The sequence below is a fragment of the Trifolium pratense genome, linkage group LG5 (assembly GCF_020283565.1).
Source record: "Trifolium pratense cultivar HEN17-A07 linkage group LG5, ARS_RC_1.1, whole genome shotgun sequence".
NCBI classification, from domain to species: domain Eukaryota; kingdom Viridiplantae; phylum Streptophyta; class Magnoliopsida; order Fabales; family Fabaceae; genus Trifolium; species Trifolium pratense.
In genome coordinates this window covers 47,086,480-47,097,005 of record NC_060063.1, presented here as the reverse complement: position 1 = coordinate 47,097,005, position 10,526 = coordinate 47,086,480, and the positions used below count along the sequence as shown (strand labels likewise).

At 42.9% G+C, this 10,526-nt stretch overlaps 1 pseudogene; it reads right to left on the bottom strand.

The window, feature by feature from the left end:
• Positions 1-1,702: 1,702 nt before the first annotated feature.
• LOC123885843 lies at positions 1,703-8,697 on the bottom strand (annotated as a pseudogene).
• Between the last annotated feature and the right edge of the window lie 1,829 nt (positions 8,698-10,526).

The window sequence follows — 10,526 nt, the reverse complement described above, 5'->3', positions numbered from 1 at the left end:
CTAAAAGACAAGTGGATCATCGCCTCGGCGGGTGCTTAGATCTAAAAGACAAGTCGTCGCCTCGAATGGTGCTTAGACTAAAAGACAAGTCGTCGCCTCGAATGGTGCTTAGACTAAAAGACAAATGGATCGTCGCCTCGGCGGGTGCTTAGATCTAAAAGACAAGTCGTCGCCTCGAAGGGTGCTTAGACTAAAAGACAAATGGATCGTCGCCTCGGCGGGTGCTTAGATCTAAAAGACAAGTCGTCGCCTCGAAGGGTGCTTAGACTAAAAGACAAATGGATCGTCGCCTCGGCGGGTGCTTAGATCTAAAAGACAAGTCGTCGCCTCGAATGGTGCTTAGACTAAAAGACAAATGGATCGTCGCCTCGGCGGGTGCTTAGATCTAAAAGACAAGTCGTCGCCTCGAAGGGTGCTTAGACTAAAAGACAAATGGATCGTCGCCTCGGCGGGTGCTTAGATCTAAGAGACAAGATGATTTTCTTGGGGATATGAGAGGTTAACACATACCCATGTGTTAACATTGATCTTATAAAATGATTATCAGCTGAGGATGATATAGAAGAAGTTTACTTGGAAGTAAGTTTGCTGGGGAGCAAATGTCAATCGACACTTCGCAGAGAGATTACCTACTAGTGAATCAGTAGACATTCTTGTTAAGATAAGGGATCCTTTGAACAATGGATAACTTTCCGCATACCATTTATGAATGTTTTGTGCATATGCATTTGTTTTATGCAAGATATTTTTTTTTGGTGGATGCATGCTATGATTTGAGATGTATGTTGTATGAGATGCATGATTAATGCATGGAATGACATGTTGGCAGAGACTGATTTCTTTTGTCCCTTCTTGGAGTGACCAAACTGGGGTTAGCCTCTTGTGGATGGAACCCTCTTACTTCCTTGATATTTACGATCTGTGATGATCTTCCGATTGCAAGGTTGTTGGGAGATACTCGTGATACTCCAATTGTGCTCCGCACTGCATTTTGGTCCTTGTTGGGGAATGCGATCCTTGTATTGGGAAATTGATGATGAGACTTTGAGTCTGAGCCATGGATGCCACATCGGGATCCAATGATAATTCTTTCGATTATTTAAAAGCAAGAATTGTTTCTTGAAAAACTTTTTGTCTGAAAATTTTCATGTTTTAACGCATTATCAAAAATAAATCAGCATTTCATAAATGGACACAAAAGTGAAAGGGAAATCAAGAGATTTTATTGATTGACTATTGACCCATGAATGGGTAATGGTACACAAGTAAGTAATTGCTATAAGAGGGGATTACTGGATGAAGATAAAATGGCAACAAGAAGTAATTGAAACTAATGCACATGCTATTTTCCCTGTGACTTCAAAATTACAAAACCTTGCCTCCAAAGTCAATGATTAAACTGATTCTCCCCACTTGAGCTTTGTTATGAGGTCCGTATTTGCCTTTCTTTTGCTAAATCCCTAATTTTTGCCTGGACCGCCCTTTCGAGTTTTCAGTCCACCGGGAGTGTACCCTTTCTTGATTAGGCCGCCCTTTCGGGTTTTCAACCTATCGAGTTCTTTTCTTTTTTTTTTTTTTTTTGCCCCTAATTTTTGCCTGGACCGCCCTTTTGGGTTTTCAATCCACCGGGACGCTCTCTATTGCTTAAGCCCCCCCTTTCGGGTTTTTGACTTAGCGAGCTTTTATTTATTTTTTTCTTTTTCTAGGCATAGTATTTCTTGACTGTGTCGGCGTTCACCGAAAGCGGGAGCTCTTCTCCATCCATGGTGGTGATGATTAAAGCTCCGCCTGAGAAAGCTTTCTTCACAACATACGGCCCTTCGTAGTTAGGTGTCCATTTTCCACGTGGATCCTTATGAATGGGTAGTATCTTCTTCAACACTAGATCTCCTTCGTGGAACTCTCGAGGACGAACCTTCTTGTCAAAAGCCTTTTTGAGCCTCTTTTGATACAATTGGCCATGGCACAATGCCGTCAGGCGCTTTTCTTCGATGAGGTTTAGTTGATCAAACCTCATTTGAACCCACTCAGCTTCTTCCAATTTGGTTTCCATTAAGACCCTTAATGAAGGGATTTCCACTTCAATAGGAAGTACTGCCTCCATGCCATATACCAGGGAAAAAGGAGTTGCCCCAGTGGAAGTGCGGACCGTCGTTCTATAGCCATGCAAGGCGTAAGGGAGCATTTCGTGCCAGTCCTTGTAGTTTTTTACCATCTTTTGAATGATTTTCTTGATGTTTTTGTTGGCTGCTTCTACGGCGCCGTTCATCTTTGGTCGGTAAGGTGACGAATTATGGTGTTCAATTTTGAAGTCCCCGCACAATTCTTTCATTGTCTTGTTATTAAGATTCGACCCATTATCTGTGATAATCTTGTTGGGAATTCCATAGCGGCAAATTATCTCCTTTTTTATGAACCGGACTACCACTTGTTTTGTCACATTTGCATAAGAGGCTGCTTCAACCCATTTGGTGAAATAATCGATTGCAACTAGGATGAATCGGTGTCCGTTAGAGGCCTTTGGCTCGATCATTCCAATCATGTCTATTCCCCACATAGAGAAAGGCCATGGCGCTGTTAAGATGTTCAAAGGAGTTGGTGGCACGTGCACTTTATCGGCATAGATTTGGCATTTGTGGCATGTCTTGACATAACGAAAACAGTCGGCTTCCATGGTTAGCCAATAATAACCTGCCCTTAGGATTTTCTTTGCCATTGCGTGCCCATTGGCATGTGTTCCAAAAGAACCCTCATGAATTTCCGTAATCAGAAGCTCTGCTTCACGCTTATCCACACATCTGAGTAGGATCATGTCATGATTTCTCTTGTAGAGTACATCTCCATTTAAGAAGAACTGTGATGCCAATCTTCTTAAGGTTTTCTTGTCATTGGATGAGGCGTTTTCCGGGTATTCTTGCTTCTCGAGGTATCGTTTAATGTCGTGAAACCAAGGTTTCCCATCAAGTCCCTCTTCAACTATTGTGCATACGACCGGTTCATCTCTACGCTCCACTTTTATGATAGGTGCTTCATTGTGGGACCTCACTTGGTACATTGATGATAATGTGGCTAGAGCATCTGCTACTTGATTTTCCTCTCTAGGAATATGATGAAATGTGATTTCATCAAAGTATTCCATCAGTTTCACTACGTGGGCTCGGTATGGGATCAATTTGGGATGTCGTGTTTCCCATTCTCCTTTTACTTGGCAAATGACCAAAGCTGAATCCCCATACACTTCTAGAATTTTGATCCTCAGATCAATGGCTGCTTCGAGACCCATGATGCATGCTTCGTATTCCGCCACATTATTCGTGCAGTCAAAGCACAACCTTGCTGTGAAAGGGGTATATCCATTTCTTGGTGATATTAAGACAGCTCCAACTCCGTGCCCCATAGCATTTGAAGCTCCGTCAAAAGCAAGTTTCCACCGAGCGCCCGGTTCAGGTCCTTCGTCATCCCCTATGGCTTCTTTGTCACTCACGACCATGATGTCTTCGTCCGGGAAGTCAAACTGTATAGGTTGGTACTCCTCCAATGGTTGATGGGCAAGATGTTCAGCCAACACACTCCCTTTAATTGCCTTCTGAGTGACATATTGGATGTCGTACTCTGATAATAACATTTGCCAGCGTGCAATCTTTCCTGTGAGTGCTGGCTTCTCAAAGATGTACTTTATCGGGTCCATCTTTGATATCAACATAGTGGCGTGGGTTAACATGTATTGCCTTAGGCGTCGGGCAGCCCATGCTAATGCGCAGCAGGTTTTTTCGAGTGCGGTGTACCTCGACTCACATTCTGTGAATTTCTTGCTTAGGAAGTAGATTGCATGTTCTTTCCTTCCAGTTTCGTCTTGCTGCCCTAGCACACAACCCATTGACCCTTCTAGTACTGTCAGATACATAAGGAGGGGCCTCCCAGGAACTGGAGGTGTCAAGATTGGTGGTTCCTGCAGGTATTCCTTAATCTTGTCAAATGCCCTTTGGCAGTCTTCATTCCACTCAATGGCTTGATCCTTTCTTAATAGCTTGAAGATTGGTTCACACGTGGCAGTAAGATGTGAAATGAACCGGGCAATGTAGTTCAATCTCCCCAAAAATCCACGCACCTCTTTCTCAGTCTTTGGTGCAGGCATATTTTGTATAGCTTTGACTTTGTCAAGATCTACTTCAATTCCCCTTTGACTGACAATAAATCCCAATAACTTCCCTGACCTGACCCCAAAAGTGCACTTGTTGGGGTTTAGTCGTAACTTGAATTTTCTTAAGCGAGCAAAAAGTTTTTGTAAATGGATCAAGTGGTCTTCTTCCTCTTGGGATTTAGCGATCATGTCATCAACATACACCTCTATTTCCTTATGGATCATGTCATGGAAGAGAGTCACCATTGCTCTTTGATACGTTGCCCCGGCGTTTTTCAAGCCGAAAGGCATAACCTTATAACAAAAGGTTCCCCATGGGGTCATGAATGTGGTTTTCTCCATGTCTTTCGGAGCCATCTTGATTTGGTTGTATCCCGAAAAGCCATCCATAAAGGAGAAAACTGAATGTTGAGCTGTGTTGTCCACTAAAACATCAATGTGAGGTAGAGGGAAGTCATCTTTTGGGCTTGCACGGTTCAAGTCTCGATAATCTACACACATTCGGACTTTTCCATCTTTCTTTGGGACTGGCACAATGTTAGCTACCCATTGTGGATACTTGGATACTGCTAGAAACCCTGCGTCAAATTGCTTTCTAACCTCTTCTCTGACTTAAGAGCCATATCGGGCCTTGTTCTTCTCAACTTTTGCTTTACTGGCGGACACTCGGGTTTAAGCGGTAGCTTATGTACGACTATGTCGGTGTCCAAACCCGGCATATCTTGATATGACCAAGCGAACACGTCCACGTACTCTTGTAGCAGATTGACCAGTCTTCTTTTTACACCTTCTTGTAAAGAGGCTCCAATCTTGATCTCTTTCTTATCCTCATCAGTCCCCAAGTTGATTACTTCTATAGGTTCTTGGTGCGGTTGAATCTCTTTCTCTTCTTGTTCCAAGAGACGGGCTAGCCCTTCGGGAAGCTCAGAATCGTCTTCATCACCTTCTTCGGCTTGGTTGATTGGAAATTCGAAGTCGACAGGGATCATAGCAGTGTTAGTTTCAATGGGTCTATTGGTGGATCTGCATGAGGATGACCTTTTTTAGAATGATTTAAAGAAATTGCAAAAAAATATGTTTTGAAAACGTTGCCATTTTTTTAAGAAAGAAAAATAAAAGACATGAAAGAGAAATAAACTTTGGTGTATATAAAATGCATTTTTATTGATGAAAAGCTTTAAAACATGAGGGGTGCCCTACAAAAGAAATCCAATTGCCTTGGGCAGAGCAAAGGAATTTTTTTTCAAGAAAAACAAGTAAATTACTTAGAAATAACTTCCGGAATCTCCCAGGCTTTCCAATTGCGGAGGACTTCATCTGGAGCACACTGATGCACCAAGTCGGGTGTGTCTTCTTCTTCATCATTCAGCATCGCCACATGGCCCTCGTAGTTGAATCCCGCACTACGGAACGTCTCTTGAAGGGTGCCCATTTTCCTTTGAGCAGCTCCCATTATTCCTCTTGTTGTTGGTTGGTATCCCAGCCCAAAGCGATCCTTCTTCTCGCAAACTTTTGGCACTTTGCCCCAGCCTGATGGAATTCCTTCTTCCAAAGCTTCTTTCATAGCTTTCCATGAAGTCATGGTCAACCCACTCTTCTTGCTAGACTTGCGCTTTTCCTGCAAGGTAGTAGCACTAGCAATTTCAAGCGCTTGAAAAGGGACCTCAGCAATTTCTTCATCTGCTTCTATGTATTGAAAGGATGAGAGATGGCTCACCATCATATCCTCTTGTCCCGATACTACAATTACCTTATCGCCGGCTATGAATTTTAGCTTTTGATGCAGAGTGGAGGTGACTGCCCCAGCAGCATGAATCCAAGGTCTTCCAAGTAAGCAACTATAAGCGGGATTGATGTCCATGATTTGGAAGGTGATAATGAAAAGTTGTGGACCAATATAGATTGGTAAATCAACTTCTCCCATGACTGCTCTTTTGGACCCATCAAAGGCCTTCACTATTAGAGAGCTTGGCCTTATTGATGCTTCTTCACTTGCTAATTTGTTAAGGGTTGTCTTGGGCATGACGTTCAAGGATGAACCAGTGTCTACCAATACTTTAGACAAAATGTTGTTTAGACACTTGACCGATATATGCAGGGCTTTATTATGATCATGACTATCAGATGGCAACTCATCTTCATTGAATCCTAGATACCGGCTTGTGGTAATATTAGCAACTACTCCGTCGAACTGATCCACCGTGATGTCTTTCGCTACATGGGCTTCATTAAGGATCTTCAACAAGGTATCCCTATGAGCCTCAGAACTCAATAGCAAAGATAACATGGAGATTTTCGAGGGGGTTTGCCCGAGCTGATCAATGATCTTGTAATCACTCTTTCGGATGATTCTCAAGAACTCTTCAGCTTCTCCTTGAGGCACCATTTTCTTGGATTGTCCAACTTCCATTCCAAGCCCTTCCACAGCTTTTCCCTTAATGGGTTCGGCAGGTGCACTCACAATGCTCCTATTTGGTTGATTTGGCGAGAAAACTCTTCCGCTTCTTGTCATTCCTCCTATTCCAACAATGTTGTCAATGACAGGCTCCACATTAACGATAGGTTCCCCTCCGACAGATACAGTGGGCAAGTAATTCCACGGTACATCCTTGGTACTTTTGAAGGAGAATGGTGCAGGAACATGAAATACCACTGGGTCTATCTTCTTTATCGAAATTTGAACCTTTGTTCTTTGATAAGGGATTTCAAAAGGTTCTAGGCCTTGGGATTCTACAACAGAAATATCGACACTCTTCCTTGAGTAACCAATTTGGACCAAACCTTGATCCATTAGTTTTTGTAGGCTTTCTTTCATTCCTTGGCAATTATTAAGGTTCACCAAACAATCTTTACAACTAGAGTGTAGCTTTTCAAATAGATCAAAACCAATCAACTTTTCTTTCACCATCGACAAAGGGGTTTTTATCTTAGACACCTCCTTTACCAATTCCAGCTCTTCTACTTCCTCGATAGCATTAACTGATGAACTTGCATGGCCCGGCAGAGGATTGGTCTTTACATTTGGACTCTCTTCTTTGAAAGATATCAGCTTGCGATCAAGAAGCTCTTGTACCTTGTATTTGAAAGCCTTGCAATTTTCAATATTGTGCCCGGGTGATCCGGCGTGGTAATCACACTTTGCGCTTGCATCATAATAAGGTGGGTAAGGTGGTATCATAGGGGCTAGAGGTTTTGGCTCTACCATACCCTTTTGAAGAAGGTAAGTTAGGATTTGTCCGTACGGCACTGGTACATGATCAAAACGTGGGGCCTTCTTTTCGTAGTTGTTACGTGGCCCGAGCTGGTTCCTTGGCTGATATTGATTTTGTTGCGGCTGTTGATTTTGTGGAGGCATCACAAATGGCTGTTGTGGTGGATGCATAGGATAAGTTGGTTGTTGATACTGCCCTTGAGCTACAGCTGCTACGTAGGGATATTGCAGGTAAGGCAACTGAGCCGGAGGCCTTTTTGATGCATTTTCTGAAACAGCATTAGTTTCGCCTTCTTTCTTTTTTGGAGGACCACCAAAGAACTTCTTGGCCCCAACTTGAGAATTAGCAACGCCTTGAATCTTTCCATTCTTAATGCCCTCTTCCACGCGCTCCCCTATGGTGACTAGATCAGCAAAATTTGAGGAAATGCTTCCTATCATCTTTTCATAGTACGCCCCTTGCAGCGTACTCATAAAGGTATCAACCAGTTCTTTTTCCAACAAGGGTGGTTGTACTCTAGCAGCTACCTCTCTCCACCTTTGTGCATATTCCTTGAATGATTCTCCACTCTTTTGTGACATCCCTTGCAATTGCATACGAGTGGGAGCCACACCTATGTTGTATTTGTACTGTGTCAGAAAAGCTTCCATCAAATCTTTCCAAGTTTGGATTTGGGCTCTCTCTAATTGCATATACCAATCTAGAGATGCTCCACTTAAACTATCTTGGAACACGTGCATCATTAACTTCTCATTGGTCACATGTGCAGACATCTTGGTACAGAACCTTTTTAGGTGAATCTTTGGGCATTGGAGGCCCTTGTACTTTTCAAAATCAGGTGTCTTGAATTTTGGTGGTACAACCACGTCTGGCACCAAACACATATCTAAAGCATCAATTCCAAAAGCGCTAAAGCCCTCAATGGCTCTTAGTCTTTCCTCCAAGACCTTGTACTTTTGTGTAGATTCATCCTCAGAATGAGCAATAACAACAGTTGCTTGGTTTGGCGTTGGGCAACCTAATTGGACATCCTCAGTGGCATGTGAAGCGTCCCCGTTCGGACCAGTTGAAACTCCTTGAGAGTTGTTGCCACCATTTATAACTGGTATGGCGACAGGTACCAATGGAGGTGGAGGGGGACCATTGCTATCATCTTCTGGAGGTACGTAGCCGGGAGGAAGACCGTAAGTAGGCCAAGGTTGGTTTACCACAGGCTGGGGCTTGTTGGCCATATTCTGCATGAGCTCAAACATCTTGTCCATCTTTTCTTTCATGTCGTCGACATCTACCCTAAGTGCAGCATGATTTTGTTCCATTTGATCCATAGCTCTTTGATAATTGGCGCGCGTTCCGTGAGAATGCAGGGATGCGGGCCCCTGAACCAACCGCCTTCTTGGATTCCTTGCTATGATGAAATCTTCCCCTGAAGTTTTAGAGGGGGAAGGATATGAGTGTTTTTGGTTTTTTTTTTTTTTTTAAAAATGTATGAGGAAGGATGCAATGTATGAAAAAATGATTTTTGTTTTTCGGGATTTAAAATAAGACGCATAGTTATTATAAGCAAATAGAAATAATAACGGCGAAAATTTAAACACTTTCTTCAAAAACTCAACACTCATTTCATTAGTTTTAGGTTACAAGGTACAGAAACAGAAATACAACAGATTATTCGGCCAATCTCTTCTTAGCGATGTCTACCGCTTTCTTATAGACCTCTAAAATAGTCTTGCAATACTTCATGAACTCCTTGATATCCTCGGGGACGGCGTAGTATGACAAGGCTACTTCGGCATGTGCTAGCTTCTCGGGTATTTCGGCAATGACCTTATTTGAGAAAGCGGCTAATTTAGAGAAATTTTCCTTCAACTTAATGGCGTCATCCCATACAAAACCAAGTATTACCCCACGCCGGGTTAGCTCAGCACTCATGTCTTCAAGCTCTTTATTTAGCCGTGCAATTTGGTCTACGTGTGCCCTTACATGTTGGTCAAGACGATCTTGGATGCTACTTTGAAGATGTTCGCACTTTGCTCTTTCTTGGAGAAAAAGACTCTCAAGTTCTTTGCTTTGGAGGATTTCTAAGCGTAATTGTTCTTGGATGCTACTTTGAAGATGTCTATGCTTTGCTTTTTCTTGGAGGTAAAGATTCTCAAGTTCTTGGCTTCGGAGGATTTCTAAGTGCAATTGCCCCTTGACTTCCTGGGTCTTTCCCTCTTGCTCTTGATTCTTCACCCTCCACTTTCTTTGAGCTTCGAAAGCCTTTTCTCCAAATTTCCTAACCTCTCCATAGGAAAACTTGAGTCGTTCTATTTCTTCATCCTTGGCTATGAGGTCGCTATTTGCGCTATGTAGGCCACCTCCAATCTTCCTTCTTTTCTCTTCGGACTCCCTAAACCTTTTCCTACTCACTTGAAGAATCTCATTTTGGTGTTTTCGATCCCTTTTCAATCTTGCAACTTCTCCACTAGCTTGCAAATACTTGGACTCCCATTCCTCATTCTTTCTTTGCAACTCCATAATATTGGCTTTCATTTCTTTGGCCTCCTCGATAGGGACGGTAGTGACTAGCTCGGGTGATGGAGGTCTATCATGAGCTATCATAGCAAAAGGCAACTTGATAACCTTAACTCTTTCTTTTACCCAGTGAGTGTATAGAGGTTTGGCCAAGCAGTTCTTCTTTTCTGGCTTCTTTCTATGTATTTGGCCCCAAGCCCTTTGGATCTTTCTTAGTAATGCGGGGTCTTCTATTCCTTTCTTCAAAACAAACCCTTCTAACAGACGATCATTCGGCTTATCTTCCATTGGGTACCCTAGTTGTCGGAGAGAGAGGACAGGATTGTAATTGATGCACCCTTTTGTTCCTATAAGAGGTACGTTGGGGAAATCGCCGCAACTGAGAATGACCTCTGTGCCATCTAACTCTCGATGATACCAAGATATATCTTTTTCAGTGAGGGCCGTCATCCTTTGCGACCACTTTAAGCCGGCTGGATTCTCTAAAAAGGTCCTTGTCTTTGGCAAGTGTAACGTCAACCAAACTTGCATTAAGGAAGTACAACAAGAGATCGTTCCTTTTTGCTTCCCGTAAAGGGAGAGATGAAAATCAGCCAATAATGTAGCAACAGGATTTCCAACTATGAACACCCCTATGGCAGCGAGGTCTATGTAATCGT